The following is a 17,978-nucleotide window of genomic DNA, read 5'->3' as shown; positions in this document are numbered from 1 at the left end:
TACAATGTCATTCATTAGGGCAAAATCAATTAGAAGCTCCCCATTTTCATTTCGTTAACCCAGACCATTTTGGCCAAGAACTTGTGGATCGAAGGATCGGTCATTTGTGGTTACCAGGGTATTAATATGTGTTTCATTATTTTATTTTCTGTATGGAAAGTACATCTTGTTTGGAATATCTTAAAATCCTGAATGTATTAAAGTGCTTGAGTACTGTACAAAATCATGCTATCACTATTATCAATGTGAATATTAATGTAAGAAATGTATAGATTTACACTTACCTGATCAAAGTTAAAAGAATAAAAAAATTGCGCACTGTTAGAAAAAAGTGAACAAAGAAGGGATTTCATTTCTAAATTTCATTAAGGAGAATTTCAGGCCACAAAGACTTTGCTTAATGAAAATTAAAGAAAACAAAACATCTTTTTTATCCGAAAGTAAAGAGCAGCATTGAAAATTAAAACGAACACGAAAATGTACTTTGCATCTGTTAAGATTCCTTTCATCACCTCAAAAAGCCGTTAAAACTGCAACTTTTGGTTTGAATGAGCCCTCTTCTGATATTCTATGACAGCTGGTTTGACAAGCAGGTGCAACAAAAAACAAGTAACTGTTGCCATTATTCCGAAATAATGCACAAATGTTCATGTTTTGTACATGTGGTGTCATTATTTCTGCTAAATGGATCCTAGACACTCTAAACTCATGGCTTATCTTCATGAAGCAACGGTTTGATGGCCTGAAATTCGCTTTTCTAAGTGTTTTGTTCGCTTTTTTTTCAAAAAGTGGGAAAATTTCTTATTCTTGTATATTCTTACCTGAAATTTAATCGATTTGAACTTGAATCAGTGAGTCGAAGCTGAATCGATTTTTTCGCTATTTCATAAATAGCATAATGCATAAAAACACATTTCCAAAAAATCGTGTAAAAGTAGATGTGCGTTTAAAACAAAATATCCCATTGTTATGAGTCATAGGACAATACATAAAAAAAAAAAAAAAAAAAAAGACGGACAACCTGTTTTTATTTACGTTGTAGAGCCAATTAGAGAAGTTGATTAATTACTATGTAATTTACATACACATGTCAGATTTAAATTCATAGTTCTTGCCACTCCTTGCCTGTCTCCCTTTACAAATGCTAATGCTTGTTGTACCAGTGCTAGAATGGTTGATAGATACGTGTTGTCAGTTGGCAAGGGAGACACATCGATGTAAAATTGTTGGGATAGTTGTGCTGTATCACCAAACACGAGGTGCTTGTATGTTTAGTTATCGTGTAGGATTAATTGTTTATGGATAGGCTCTTGTGGCAGTCTTTTAGACTTGTGGCTGTTTTTTAGCACCTTCCCTGAATTTATCTCTTGTGAAAGTAACGAACATGTAGCTAGCACAAAAAAACATAGGAAGGTGAACTCGAAGCTGAAAAAAGTTGGGAGCACCTCACCTTAGCACGTATGTAAGCTGTTATTCCTTAGGAAGTGGAGGGTTAGACTTTAAAGTTTAATGTTAATCAGTGTATAGCTACAACACAAGGATATACCAACAAAAGAAAAACGTGAGGGTCGTATTTCGTTCCTAAGAGAATTATGATTTTCTCATATTTTCATACATGATACTTTCTTTTTAGCTGCTGACCCCTCCCCCCTTTTGATAACAACCTGGTATTTTTATGATTATAACCTTTTGGTAATAACCTTTGTTTAATAGCCTTGTATTTAGCGAAAATGGCATAACTAAAGATTTCGGAAATTTAGTATTTAAACCGCTCTTTATCATCTCGAGCGCAATTGAATACAGAAGTTAGATTGTCCCATTTGATAAACATTGATTTTCAGGAATGAAATGTCAGATAAAAATTAATATTTGCAGTGCGAATGCAACTTCAAGTTTTTCTTTATCAATTTAGATGAAAAATCAAGGGAAAAGTGATAAGCGGCTCTCAAGTAATGAATAAAAATAAGCGAACACCATTCAGTAGTTCTGATTAGTGGAAAGGTTTGGATTACCTACTAGGCTTGGGTTTTACGAAGCACCGTCTAAATTGGGGAAAAGGCTTGTACAACGGTAATATGTCTTCTTGTTTTTAAGGCAGTGATATAAACAAGGTGAATAGAATTATTAAGGTAAAGTATTGGTATACTAGCGTTACAATATCAACAAATGGAGAGGAAGTTAACGATTTCCCAATGAAGTTCAGATGCCTAGTGAGGTTGAAAACACCTGGTGTATTGCAAGTTAAAAAAAAATTGTTAACGATTGAATTTTTTTAATTTTTTGAATATTTTTTAGTCTATTTTTTTTGTGATTAAAACAAAGACAAAAGCAAACAATTCTTTCAACTCAAAGAAAGGAGCAATATTAAAACTTAAAACGAATAGAAATTATTGTGTATATAAGGGTGGTAGCCTCCCTCCTCAATACCTTACTTTCACGTAGCTTTATAGTAGTGGTAGCCATAGCCTTAGAGGCAATATTAGCTTAGTAGTAATGGAGTAGTAGCAGTAGCACTAGTATTAGTACTAGTAGCAGTAGTAGCAATAGTATAAGTAGAAGCAGTCTCATTAGGATGCAAATATTGTCTTTTGATTAGTTCAAGACTCCCTCCCCCCAAAAACAAGCCCTGCATGTTTCAACTTCATACACGAAGCCGTTCCTAAGATATTGCTGATACACCCTTTTGACAATCTACATTTAGACGACATGTTGTGATTTAGTTAACCTTCTCTCCTCATTATTCCTTGAAATTTCTACTTTCATACCCTTAGGCATAGCTTTAATAGCAGTCACAGTAGTAGTATTGGTACTAACCCGCTGTAGAACTAGTAGTAATATTAACAGTAATATCATTAGTAGTACCAGTTGCTGTATTAACATATTGCGTTTTGGTTAGTTAAGCATTCCCCTCATCAAACCCTGAAAGTTTTAATCTAATAAAATTAGCCATTGTTGCTATGACATTGCCGATATACCCTTTTGATAACCTAGAAATTCCTATTCTTTCTGATTTTTTCATCTTAGTACTCTTAGCCTTACAAGCGGTTGGATTAGAAGTAATAGTTGGAGTGGTAGTAGTAGTAGTAGCAATAAAAGTAGCATTGGTAGCAGTATTAGCATTAGCGTGCACATGCTTCTTTTTGGTCAATTGATCTTCCCCTTCAAGCATTTTCTGAGAGCTCCTATATATTACCCAAACTCATTTTTGACATACGCCCTTCAGACAATCTGTATGCAAATAGTGTTTTGATATAGTTAAATTTTTCCCTCAATATTCTCTCTAATTTTCACCTTCTTACACTTAGCCTTAATATTAGCCAATTAGTATCACAGCAGGAGTGGTAATAGTAGGACAAGTACTAGCAGTAGTAGTGTTGTATTAGTAGTAGTTGTAACAGTAGTAGCAGCAGTGTGTTTTGATTTAGTTAAAATTTCTCCTCAATATTCTGTCAAATTTTCACCTTCATATGCTTAGCCTTAATCAAACAGTTCATGGTAACTAATTGTAAGTAAGGAGCGACCCGGCTCAATAGTAACCGAAACTCTAAAAAACGGAATTTTGATCGCCCCCCTCATGATTTTCGGGAGTTTCGTTTCGATACGGAAAGCTGTTCCAAAAATATTGTTGACACGTCCTTTGACAATTTATATGCACATAGTATGTTTAGATTCAGTTCAACTTTCCTCTCAACATTTCATCAGATGTTCATTTCAATGTCCTTAGCCTTGGTAGTAGGCCTACTTGCTACAGAAGCAGTAGTTATAGTGGTATTGGTAGTAGAAGCAGCGGTAGCAGTAGTAGTATTATTAGCGTAAAGTTCTTCAAGCCCTTCACTAAAGCATTTGCTGCTGGAATATCATCTACCACCAAGCCGTGAAAGTACAAAGTAAGAGCCTCCTAATGCTATAGAAGACACTGAACCACAATTTCTAGGGTAAGCTAGCGTGTATTACTTGTATAAAGTAAGCTATGCTCCACTGTTTGTGCGAATGCCTGGCATTTTGCAAATTCCTGCATCCTCTTTGAACTAAAAACAACGTGATTATATATATCATATGCAAATTGCATGATAGTGGGGTCCAGAGCTTCAAAAGCGTGTGCTGCCCACAATGCAGTTGAATGACATATGCATGCAAACACTGGTAACCATGGTAGGCGGACACATGCATCCAGATAGAACATATTACTTGCATAGTCTTATGCAAATCCTACGATATATCTATTAGAAATGCCAATCACTGAAAACTTCAACAATCCGCTTTCTTTAGACCGGCGGATGTGCCATCAGTTACCACAGGCATTGAAAAAAACTCATCTCCATATTTCCCTTGCCTCGGGGAGAAATAACACACTCTGGTGACTAGAAACTTTATCATGGTTAGTTAAGTGGGCTCATCAGCATTAATTAAGAATTTTGTTTCAAAATATCAACTAGCTCGACTTTTCCTGCTTTCCCCACTACAGTTTTAAGTAATACCCGTCTTTGCGCTTCCTCACGCCATAATTTGAACAGGTAATGAATCTTTTACAAGTTGTTTTAAGACCTTTGGTAGGGTGTCCATAAAGGTGATCGGCAGGTTCTCTTTTGCAATCCACGTAGTGAGAGCCAACTAAAGTTTTGTTACACTTCCTTTTTCAAATTCCTTAATGTGAACATTGATTGATGTAGCAGCAGGATCCTTGAACGATAGCTAGTGCTTTGCCTAATCTCAGTATGGTTAAAGATGGTTTATAGGTTTTTGTGAGTAAAATAAGCAAGTAGGCTTGGTAAAATCCTAAGGAACCAGAATGTATTGTGACAATTTCTCTGTTTACTGTGTTCAAGACATTAAATACAAAATATATTTGCATTAAAAAAAAAATATATATTTTCTTCCCGTTCCCTGAGATTTTCCACTTCCTTGAAAAAACCAAGCATAGGCTGTTGAATCTATGTTCATTTAATTCTATGCTCACTTTACCTGAAAGTTTGTTCCTGAGGCTCATACCGTTGCTAGCAGAGATAAGGAATGGTATTTATTTTGAATTTGCAGCTATAGCGAACCCGAGTGCCAAACGGACACAGAAAAACCCAAAATAATGCCATTCCTTTGTAATCAAACCTTTCGTAGTAACGAACTGTAAGTAAGGAGTGACCCGGCTGAATAGTAACCGAAACTCTAAAATGCGGAAACTCTAAAGCTCAATTTTTTTTATACCAATCGATACATCTAAAGAATCAGATTTTTATGCTGATTTCAAATATATAAGTTTCATCAAGATTGGTCATACCCATAAAAAGTTACACAAAATTTGCCTGATTTACCAAAAAAGGGGGACACCTCCCCTAAAGTTATAGAACCTCAATGAAAATCACACCCTCAGATTCAGCGTTTCAGAGAATCCTACTGTAGAGGTCTCAAGCTCCTATCTGCAAAAAATGTGGAATTTTGTATTTTTTGCCAGAAGAAAGATCACGGATGTGTATTTATTTATTTTTTGTTTTTTTTCCAGGGGTGATCGTATTGACCCAGTAGTCCTAGAATATTGCGGGAGGGCTCATTCAAACGGAAATTAAAAGTTCTAGTGCCCTGTTTAAGTGACCCAAAAAATGGAGGGCAACTAGGCCCCTTCCCACGCTTACTTTTTTTCCAGAGTCTCCTGATTAAAATTTTGAGATAGCCATTTTGTTCAGCATGGTTGAAAATATAAAAGTTTTGTCTTTGAGAATGACTTAATCCATCAGACTCCCCCGGGGGAAGGGCTGCAAGTTATGAAATTTACCCAATGTTTACATATAGTATTGGTTATTGGGAAGCATACAGACGTTTTCAGGGGGATTTCTTCTTATAGTTGGGGGGGGGGTCAGGGGTTACGTGGGAGGGTTTAAAAAGATGTAAATAATCGGTTTAAGGTTTTTTTTGTTGTTAGTAGTTTTACCATTCATTTAAGTGTATGCTGGCTGTTGTCTTATATAATCATTATAATGTTTGTATATGGACTAGCGGCTGAATAAATTATCTACCTATCTATCTATACTTCCATGGATGAAGTTTTTATGGGGGAAGGGATATTGCTATGAAGGGAGCGCTGGATTTCTCAGCATTATTTATAAATACGGAATAATATCTGTTCGTTTTAAGTTTTGATGTTGCTCCTTACTTTCAGTTAAAAAAATTAGTTTTTTTATTTAATAAAAAACAAAACCGACACAAATATGAAAGTCGCCTACTATGTCACTTCAGTAATACCAATCATAGATGGAATGCCAACCACTTTTCAAGAAAATTACCAAAACAATCGAAAATCACCAAATTAAGTAAGAAAAATAACAAACAACTTGAAAATCACCAAATTAAATAAGAAAATTAGCAAATTGCTTGAAAATCACCTAATTAAATAAGAAAATCACCAGATTAAAGAAAATCACCAAATTGATGGAAAATCACCAAATAAAATAAAAAAACACCAATAACCACCATGTAAAAGAAAATTACTAAGAGAGTGAAAAAACCTTGGTCTAGGATTCTCACCTTATATAGGTTCATTCAAGACTGACAAAACAAAACAGGTATTTATTCAAACCGCCTGGATTGATCGAAACTTGGAACAATTCCCTTTTGCAATATTTCCACTTTTTGCTGCTAATCTTGTATTTCTTTTGGGTTCATTTTGATAAGTTTGTAGTTTTATTTTATTCTATATTAATCAATAATATTCAATGATAATTCAATCAATAATGTTAATACAATTTTCCATAAGTAAATCCGTGCACACAGGGTTGAGTGCGCACCACAAGAGAGTTTTCTGTTTATTGAAATTGAGCTTGGATACGTAACGATTTTCATATCTTACTGATGAACGTCAAAATTGACTCATTATTAGTTATTTTTCGTCAACGTTCAGAAAAAAGCTAACCTTGTATTCTATATATATATATATATATATATATATATATATATATATATATATATATATATATATATATATATATATATATATATATATATATATATATATATATATATATATATATATATATATATATATATATATATATATATATATATATATATATATATATATATATATATATATATATATATATATATATATATATATATATATATATATATATATATATATATATATATATATATATATATATATATATATATATATATATATATATATATATATATATATATATATATATATATATATATATATATAGGTTATTTAATCTATCTTATTGAATAAATGGCACGTTAATGAATAGAGCATTAGTAACATTCTTGATGAGGGGTTTTTGCTCTCTTGAAATCTTCACGTGTTGGCAGTGCTTCCATTCCACTAGCGTGAGAATAAAGTATTTAAGTGCAAAAAAAAGAGTAGAATTATAGTAGGACACAATCCGGAAGTATGTTATCGTGCTAGTAGAGTAGTACATTCCATTTCTAGCCGATTATGTTCCTTCCTGTGTTATTTGGGGAGATTAAGTTCCATGGCACCTTTCCAGAGCATGTATCTATGGTCAAGGTTGTATAAGAGAATTAGACTGGATAGTGCTGATTTCAACTATACAAAACCTACCTGACAGCTTTCTTGGCCAACCAGACAGGTTTCTGGGCCAACCAGACGGGTTTCTGGGCCAACCAGACAGGTTTCTGGGCCAACCACACAGGTTTCTGGGCTAATAGGTGTATGGTAATACTGTGGGTACACCACATACGGCAACCTAAATGGAATTTGAGGCTCGATAAAGTGAAATTATGTCACTATTCTAGTTTTTCTAAACCAGTATTGCCTATAACTTAATATATTCAAATATTTTTTTGATAAATTGATTTGTGATTGGATTTGAATAAAAGGAATTCAAATATTTTGCCTATAAAATAAACTGTCGTGTTGTAGCATCATTGTGGATATGCTTTTAAACATTATTTTAGAAATTTAGGACTTTTTTCATGAGAAAGATGGCATTCAAGAATGATTTACTCCTCTCTCTCTCTCTCAATTTTTTGTTGTTCCTAGCTCAGATTAATTGTGACAGAGAGAGTGTCAACACATGAACAAATGTTCTATATATGTCCACTATGTATGTACACACTGGGCAGTTGGTCATCATGTGAGAATCGCACGATGATTGATGAGTATTATGAAAAGTATAGATTATGCAACCCGTGTAAATTGCATAAAGGATATGCTGTATAAATTAAAGGGTGTAATTCCTGTCATGAAGAGGTGTGTGACTCTCATCCTAGAGGGCACCTATGCTCCAATTGCCATTATGATAAATGTAATCAGTGGGAGAATACATATTCCGGTATGATTGGAAAGAATCCTAAGCGTGATTTTAGTTAATTGCTACGAGATTGGTATCGTCGTGGTTTTAGATTGTTCTGGGAGGAGGAGCCGGGTAAGCGATTCAACTGTTGGAACAACAAAAGAATTTGGTTTCTACGTCATCGTTGTGAAGACAATGACTACTATGATTATAAGCCCACTGATTTTTATTTGGCTGTGACGGAATGTGATTCGCCACTTGAGGACACTGTTTGTGACATTATTTCAAATAAACAAATTTAAACATGTGAATTCTATAGAATGAATGAGAATAGTATCATTGACTATACAAAGAGATATGAAAAGAATGAAGTTACACTCTATTGTAGAAAATGTGAGCCTGACATTGCAGTACATCAGAATCAGTACACTGTGAAAAAAGACAATCTATCTTCACTAGTTGTTGTCGATAAATACCTATACCTAGTAGAAATTGAAATACCTAGAGTGGTACCGTCGTTTTGTAACGTACTCAATCTTCTATCATTTTTCGTTAAGATGATCTACATTCATTCAAATAACATTTTAATCGTTGGGTATTAAAATCAATACTGAACGCGCGTCGAAGTATATTAACCAATAGAAAGACGATCAAATGATTAAAGTCAACTCAAATTTTGCGAAACGACCCCTGCGTATATCAACAATATTTTAATACAAGAAACTATAGTGGATGACAGTCACATGTCATAGTCGTTAAAGCCTGTACTCTTTGTTGATTTTGAATAATAGTTTTCCCACTGCTTTCAATAAAGTTGCTGATGTAAGCAGTGTAGAATTTATACGATAGGCAAAGAGGATCAAAAAATTTAATACTCTTCGCTGTTTGAAAGATGCATAGCCAATGGCCAGTCTTCAAAGTCGATGGACTGCTATTAACAATGATTAGGGTTTTGTTAACACTTGGAATTTTTTCAATGAAGTCCGATGGTATTCAATAGGACTTGTACTGGGACATGTACGGATCCATACTAAATACGTTGATTATTTGGTTTGTTTTCATGGTGCTATGTCTAGTAGAACACTGCCGTTGGGTTTGATCTCCCAATAGGTTTCAAATTGACTCAGTGATATTAGCGTGATGCTCTCAGTCAATGCATCGGCAAATGTACACTCTAAACGTACATTCCCTGTTCGTACTATGCTCATATCCTGAGTCCCCGACAAGTCCAAAACAATCGCCCCATGGTTTTTTGAAAACATTGAATCGGTTATTCCATTTTCAAATAGTTGAGAGTCATGATCTAGGGATTGCATGGTCAACTCGTACAGAGTTCTATAGGATTTCTATAGTTCTATAGTGTACAGTGGAATACCACTCACTTTGCACACGAGGCTAGATAGACCAAAAAAATTAAAATCGTGGGGGGATTCAGTCCAGGATCCAACGGCACTGCCACTCTTCACAAAGGCCAAAGCCAATTTGGATGGGATTTCTCCATTGATAAATGATGAATCGGTATAGCTACGAGAACCAGCGGCAATGTGACGTTGATTGGTGATTGTATGGGGGACAAGAAATTTAATGTTGTTGCCATTGGCTCTTAGCTTTTATACTGCCAATGCAACAGAGCTCATAACCTGTTGTTTTCGAACGTGGAGGATTGCCGATGTGATAAAGACATTTGCATCGGGTGCTACAGGAAGTATTTTTCTCAAAATGAAATTCGATGGGGCCAGTTGCAACTTTATGTCAATCTTGACATTGGGGGGCAACCATTGAGATATGTTGAATATCTCATGATTTAATTTTCCAACCAGATGATACTCCTGGCTGACTGCAGTAGTCAACTCACCGTCAGTATCAACACCTGATCGATACTCATAGCCCAATGATTGTCCTCTCAACTCATTGCATGCCTTTGGTGTCATCATCATAAATTGTATCTAGCTTGCATAGTTGGATAAATTATTGCTAGTGCTCACCAATGTTCCATTAATAAATACATTCATTTGTTTGAATAGGCAGTGTAGAATACAGTTTTCGTAGGAGACACCATCGACAGCAGTTGAAGTTGTATTATCTGACTTTTTCTTCACCGCAACATTTAAATCAATAAATATTGATGACAAATCAATGAAATAGTCTTCATTGGAAAATATTTGAAAGTGTATATATATCAACATTTTCAGCATTGAATAGATTCAATGAGGAACTGATTGATGGATATGATTCCTTGTGGGGGAGATAAGTCATCTTAAGAGAAGAAATCCTTCTTTGATCTAACAATCTTTTTCTTCTTCTGCTTATTGGTCTTCGTTGTTTTATTCCTCAAAGTCCTTGTTTATGTCCTTCGCTTCCTGCCTGGGTGGAGACTGATGAGTGAATGACGTGCACGCATCCTTTTCAATCCCTCCCCATTTTGCCGAGATTTTAATTGCTCACCAATGGCTCTTGCTGAAGATCTAATATTTTTCTTAACACTCTCCTGGAAATTCTTGCCCGACCCCCAGTCCTGTAGTGTTGAGGCAGCAAAATTTGATGCAGCAGGTACAAGATATTTTCTGGCAAGAGGTAGTGCAGAACGAAATAGCCTAGCAAACCAGCTACCAAGACCATAGCCAGACATTGTAGTACGCCCCTTGTAGTAGTCCAATCCATTGCCTATTTGACGTGGACTCAAAGCACCAACATAGCAATCGATATCGGAACAGACAAATGGAATTCTTCTATTGTTCATGTTGGGTGATTGCGCTATTACCGAAAATATGTCGAAAAGTATATGTTATTACTACTAAAACTACTGTTATTGCTAGAATGTCAACTAATACATTTACTTATAAAAACTGACAGAGTGAGTTCTAAATAGGAAGTGTTTAGAGAAACATGCTGAATAGGCTTTAGATTATAGTGATGAACAAGTTCATGGGTTGTTTTTCGTTCAAGAACACGTAGGAGGGGGAAATTTGAATTACCAACTCTCGATGTTTCCACAAAAGATGCAGAGAGAAACATGCAAGAGTCCGAGGCAAAACCAGGTAGATAATTAGCAAAAATAACTTGATCCATCCCGTAAACGGTGCCAGCGCTTTTCCCATTGATCATATTCTGTTTAAAGCCAAGAAGGTCTCTCAGATTATCATTGAGAATAATTATTTCACTGTCAACACGTGAAGTAATGCAAATCCTATCGTGTTCCAATGAACAATTAAAAGGGAATGCGCCATTCCTACGATATGAGACTTTTCTATTGATTGCACGGCACATATCTCTGATGTAATCATATTCAATATGTTTCAATTTTACATGTGGATATTCGCTGGATTGAAGTGCTTCAACCCATTCATATTCGACAAAGAGTGACCAATCGAATGGTATAACTTTTATATCATAGATAGGATCCTTTCTCAGGATGTCATAGGTATTTTTGAGAATACAATCGACAAGAGTCACTTCATACGCACCGTCAAATTTGATGGCGGGGGAGAGTTTCGTTCAAAAATCACTTGTCTTATTCAAGTCGTTGTAGAGAGGATCGGAAACGTTGGACATAAAAGTTAAATAGAAATCATTGGGCATTGTCAATATCTTGAACATCAATCCAAGAATCAAAATCAGAGTTGTATCCTAGCCACCGAACAAGTAACTGTTTCCTACCCCTGTGAGTACGAGTCTTTAATATCTTTTCAATTTTATAGATTTCACTATTATTTTTAACTTTTTGTAGTTCATAGTCATAAAAGCCGCCGAGAATCTCTTCATCTTTGGTATCACGCAAACGATAAGTTATGGGTTTAGTGTCTAGGATTTTCGCCACATTAAAAAGTTCTGTGGATCACAAGTAATTACCCTTTTCAAAAACATTAGTTGTCCTATTAATTCGAACAGTAACACCAACATTGATTTTTTTATTATTCTTGACAATCGTTTCATTGGAATATTGTTTAAGAAAAGTGTCAATTGTATCATGATCAGAATGATGAACGTTCGTTGGGGTTGAATTGGACAATGATCGATGAGGTCGTTGATTATTAATCAACATGATTTTATCTAAATCATGAATAAAAGCAGATGTATTTTTCAATGTACAATATCTTGAAATTAAAAGTCGAATAGTTCTTATCAATCGTTGGGCCAATGCAGCCTTTATAGGGCTATGACTATAATAGAGCAGTGTATTATATTTCGCTTGTACTTTTGCAACATGGGGATTAACAAATTCACTACTGCGATCCGTTTGAATTTTTTTATACGAATCCTGTTCGAGAATACTTTCAATGGCCTGAGCAACTTCAACACCTCTCTTTGAGCGCAATGGAATGACATATGCATAGCGACTAAAAACACTGATTGCAAGTAGAATGTACTTGTACGGTGTATTGTAACGTTTTTGAATCTAATCTAGAGTTAGGAGATCTCCTTGAATTATATGTAATAGGAAAAAGGCTTTAGTTTTTCGATAATGATTAGCACGAAGCCTATGATTTCTATGCAGAGTGTAACTTGATTCATTTTGTAGATAGTCTTATACACTTTTTGTGTGAACACCAGTGACTTTGGAAAGTGTGGTGGGGTAACTTAAACTTCCTACTTCACCAATATTTTCAAAAACACGTTTCAGAACTTCAACCATTTTGAATGTAAACGTGTAGTGTAACGTCCACTATCCTTTTGTATACTGGTCGTTGGTGATGGGGGTGACGTTGACTTGATACGTCTTCGCTTTTGTCTAGCTATCAGTGGTGTGCTGCTGCTCGACACCATTGTCAAGTTTCCACTAGGTCTGCTAGTATTTTCCAAAATTGATTTAAAATCTCCTTCTTCTTCTTCTTGATGTTCATATTTTAATGGTGTTGACAATGGTGCATGTTCATTTAATTTTTTTTAGAATTTGCTTATTGCTAATAAGGCTTTTGGGAAAGTTTAATGTATTTAGAAAGTTGTATAGATGAGCGTCAAATGATAATAGTCCTTTACGATTTGTAACCATATCATAGATTAAATCAATTAGATTATAGCTCTTGCCCTGAATTATAATCCCTTTCCCATTGCCATCAACTTGAATATTTTCTTGACCACTTTCCATGAGATAAGTTAGGAGTCGTTTACTTTGTTCACGATATGAGTTGGGCATTAGATTTCCAAATTTAGATACAATTTAATACAATTCCTCCTTCTTTAATTGTGTTCCAGCAGCAGCAGAATCCTGAGGAGATGATTCTTTTTTGTGATCAATACCACTGGCCTTCGCACGATAGGGCTTATGTTTGTCCAATCGGCGAAGTGCATCTTGAAGTAAAAGCAGTTTTTTATCATCCTCAATATTCTCGTTGTCAAGGAATTTACTCAGATTGTCCTTAAAGTGCTCCACGGGTGAGAGAGCGAGCTCTATTGGAGTCAATTTATAGGGTTTTGCCATCTAGAGAAAACTGTTTACAAGTCCCGCAATTATCGGTAGTAAAAGTGTGAAAAAGCTACCGCCCGCCTAAAGAAGTCGTTTCCTTTTAAAATTCTTTCCCATCTTTTTAGAGACCCAAATACGTACAATAGAACGATGTTGCCTTGCCTATTGCTTAAATACTTATGGCATTTGAACATTGCCCTCGGTCAAATTTAAACAAAGTTCAGATATTAGATTAATAAAGTCATTGTCAATACCATGTTTGAGTATGGCTTTCCTAATTGGGGGTTTTGAAGTGCTTAGAACTGAAAATAAATGTCTATTTTCATGTAGTTTCTTCAGTGTCATGATAGCGACTAATAGCCTTTTTTAGTGCTTACGGGGAGATATACTGTAATTTCATTGTCAAATATATCTGTGACTACATGCAAATCCTCGGGTGTATTTTGATTAAGATCAAATAGGATATAGCCGTAGGGTTTATTAGTTGCCTGATTATACGCTGAGAGCAGAAATTTGGGAGCGCCTGGATAGATTTGTTTATTGAGAGTTAGTAGGGAGCTGGAATCACGAACAACTCTGTAGATGATATAGTAGGTTCAGTTCAATGCAAGTGTTCGCATACATTTGCTCTGATGAAAGAGATTGTGTAGAACCAGAGTAACGGAAATCTGTTCATGATGAGAGCGAACGGTGAACAATCGCAGCATTTCCTGGGACCATTGTTCAATAGATTCAGCCAGATCGTCAATGATCAGCCAAGAGTTTGGTTCAATAATGTTGAAAACATTAAGTCCCTGTATGAATTGTATCTAACTGTAGACTATAGTTGTCTAATGACTAAATAATTTCCCCCCTATTACTACTAGTCTGTTCAAGAACAAAATCAATAAAGAATCGTATTTCTTGTATTATAAACAGCACTTTACAGAAAACAAAGAAAAATGCACTTTTTAAATTTATTTATAAGAAATGCACTAGAAAAAGCACTTAAAATAATATCACTTTTTTTTAATGCAACATGTATATTTACAAAAGCACCAAAAAAATCTGCTCTAAGTAAAAAAATATAACTTTAGTAGTGGCGGTGTGCCCCCCGCTGGCGGCCGCCTCCCTCTCCCCTGGGCCGAGAGCCCATCCCCCCCCCCCCCGAGAGGCCCCCCAAAGGTTTTGGGAAAAATTTATTGGACTTTATTCAAACTGATACTTTCCCTATGGTTAACACATTCGGTACGGTCGGAAGTTAAATAATGTCCCAGGGGGAGGGTAGTCACACCGTCTTGACAAACATAGACCTTGTCGGAAATGGTACTCATGGCAATTTTTTCTACATTTACAGTAAAGTTTCTGTAGTTGTGGGAAAGAATTGCCAGCAATTTGGCTCTTGGAATTGTATTTTGAACAATACAATTCCTATAGATGTCCATGTCGAAATTCTTATCCAGATAGCACGTGGGTACTCTTTTGCAACGTTTCTTGATTTCCTCGTCGTGTGTCTGTATAAAGTACACCTTCGGACTTACAAACATACCACGGGAAATCATGTCGCTTCCCATTTCTGACTTAAAAAAGAAAAGCTGATTTGGCACCTGACGTTTCACTAGCTCTGGGTAAAGCCCACTCCAATTGGTGTAGTCCATCCGTGAACTGATAATTTCACCGTGCGCCAAATCATCAAGTAGATTTGGGGTTTTTACTTTTAGGAGTAGAGAATCTGTGTCCCCGTAGCAGACCTCTACTTGCCAATTCTCCGGCCACTGTACCCTAGCCACATTGTAGTAGAATTCCAACATGAGCTTTTTAGAGATCTCCAAGATCGCACTTTTTTCAGCAATATTTTTATTCAGGACAATGCTTCTTTTTTTTCTATTCAATAGTAACATGTCCGGGCCAATGATTGCGAAGGAAGTGTAATTTGGATCGGCAATATTTCAAGCATATTGTTTGGGATCAGTCACAACGTCACAACGATTCCTATTGCGAACACTCTCACACATTTTGCCAAAAGCCGAATTCAAAATGAGCTTATAAATTTCTTTTTCGGCTTTCGTTTGCGCTTCAGAACGTTTCTTGACAAAAGTGTCAACAAATGTTTTAGATAGGGTTTTTGGCTAAACTGGAGCGCTCTATGAACCTTTGTGACGTTAAAACCGTTGTTGCACATCCATTTCAAAGCCACATGATGTACAACAATATTTTATTTCGGCACAAGGTCAGCGATAAGTTTTTATTTTGAAGGTGACCAATGCAATCCGTCCACCTCGACTAAACGCCGATTGCGGGGGCTCAAAGAGTCCCTAGTCACAGGTCTATTGATGCACGGGAAAACAAAATCCTTTACTGAATCGTGAAGCTCAACTGGTATCTCCCCATCAATTTCAAAAAAACCATCCAACCGGTCCATTCTCCTCAACACTGTCTATGTTGGGGAAACGGGGAGCTTGAGGGTCATTGAGCCATTTATAGTCATCGCAGGGTAGCGCATAATGGGACATGGCCGAGGGGTAGAGAGAATTCATATCAAGGAAAACTGCATCCGATTTTGTCACCGTCTTCTCTCTAGTTGGATCAGTTTCCAAGATACTATCCCCGTGAAAAACGTATCCACCCCTCATTGACCTTTCGATGAACAGGTGCTGATCGATGTCAGTGATTAGCCCAATTTTTTTCCCGCTAATTCTTAGGATGGGGTCCATTACCAGATGAGGAGATGAAAAATAATATCCTAAATCAAGATTAAATTCCCCATAGATTTTGTCCGTATTCTTACACATAATGTCTAACAAAGTTAACACATCACTCGACAAATACAGCTTGCAGTGATCAAACCCATTTTTACACCCTCCCTCTGCCCACACTTTTTTTTAGCAAAACTGTATTCATCGAGGGTGCACCTACGATCGTGTAGACTGTCGTAAAACGATTTGATCGAGGGAATAGTTTCCTCGGCGAATCTCGACATGGAACAATAATAATCATACGGATAGATGCCCTTGACCGTCAACAAATCATATAAATCATTTGGAAATTGTTGCTTGAGAAGGGGGAAAGCGTTGCAGCCGTCATCGTTTTTCTGCAGCTGAATTAATTCGCTCAATGATTTAGGGAAAAAACTGAAGAATCTAGCCGAGGGGTAGAGAGAATTCATATCAAGGAAAAATGCATCCGATTTTGTCCCCGTCTTCTCTCCAGTTGGATCAGTTTCCAAGATACGATCCCCGTGAAAAACGTATCCATCCCTCATTGACCTTTCGATGAACAGGTGCTGATCGATGTCAGTGATTAGCCCAATTTTTTCCCCGCTAATTTTTAGGATGAGGTCCATCACCAGATGAGGAGATGAAAAATAATATCCTAAATCAAGATTAAATTCCCCATAGATTTTGTCCGTATTTTTACTCATAATGTCTAACAAAGTTAACACATCACTCGACAAATACAGCTTGCAGTGGTCAAACCCATTTTTACACCCTCCCTCTGCCCACACTTTTTTTTAGCAAAACTGTATTCATCGAGGGTGCACCTACGATCGTGTAGACTGTCGTAAAACGATTTGATCGAGGGAATAGTTTCCTCGGCGAATCTCGACATGGAACAATAATAATCATAAGGATAGATGCCCTTGACCGTCAACAAATCATATAAATCATTTGGAAATTGTTGCTTGAGAAGGGGGAAAGCGTTGCAGCCGTCATCGTTTTTCTGCAGCTGAATTAATTCGCTCAATGATTTGGGGAAAAAACTGAAGAATCTAAAAAGCGAATTTTATTCGTGTACTCAACGTCGTCTTCAATATATCTCCACATAAATTCCAAAACAAGCAACTTTTCCGATGATTTAGGAATGATTTTGTAGGAAAACCTGCCTATCACCCATGCATTATCCACAGTTCCATTTCTTTAAAGATATGTGATTACTGGAAGCACATACGTCAGATCGTAGTTAGAATTATGCATAAAAACCGGAATAAAAGTTGCTGAGTGATTTCTAAATTACATGAATTGTGAGCCCACCCTCGAAAGTTACTTTTTCACGTTGAATTGGGGTCAATAAGATGATTATGATCCTGGACAGCGTCTTTTGGGGCAAGAACACCCCTACAAACCCAACAAACTGTCCCCTTTTCTATTGCCTTATCTGATAATGACATTGGGTAGTTAGTGTGACGCAATCGTGAAATTGCACCGTTCGCTGTTTTTATTAAAGATACCAATAGCTTTTCCATACTATCCTCCTCATCCACAGCCAAAAAAAAACTCTTCCAACTGCATTTTATTATCAAAATTGCTACGAGCATGCACATAGGAACA

At 36.1% G+C, this 17,978-nt stretch overlaps 1 protein-coding gene across 5 annotated transcripts in view; it reads left to right on the top strand.

The window, feature by feature from the left end:
• The first annotated feature begins 1,219 nt into the window (after window positions 1–1,219).
• Window positions 1,220–17,978, top strand: part of LOC148939665 (G protein-coupled receptor Mth-like) — a 254,938-nt gene continuing 238,179 nt past the window's right edge. For 3 of the 5 annotated variants that reach the window (XM_089107144.1, XM_089107135.1, XM_089107143.1), the window contains exon 1: window positions 1,964–2,070. The gene's annotated coding sequence lies outside the window, so the exon portion shown is untranslated. Of the gene's footprint in view, window positions 1,260–1,319; window positions 1,459–1,963; window positions 2,071–17,978 lie in introns of those variants that run through there. The other 2 variants (XM_089107140.1, XM_089107137.1) reach the window with 2 other exon arrangements.

Source organism: Artemia sp. Qi Xiang Cuo, chromosome 21 (genome assembly GCF_049724085.1).
Source record: "Artemia sp. Qi Xiang Cuo chromosome 21, ASM4972408v1, whole genome shotgun sequence".
Classification (NCBI taxonomy): domain Eukaryota; kingdom Metazoa; phylum Arthropoda; class Branchiopoda; order Anostraca; family Artemiidae; genus Artemia; species Artemia sp. Qi Xiang Cuo.
The sequence above is the reverse complement of the archived record's forward strand: the minus strand, read 5'-3'. Positions and strand labels throughout refer to the sequence as shown.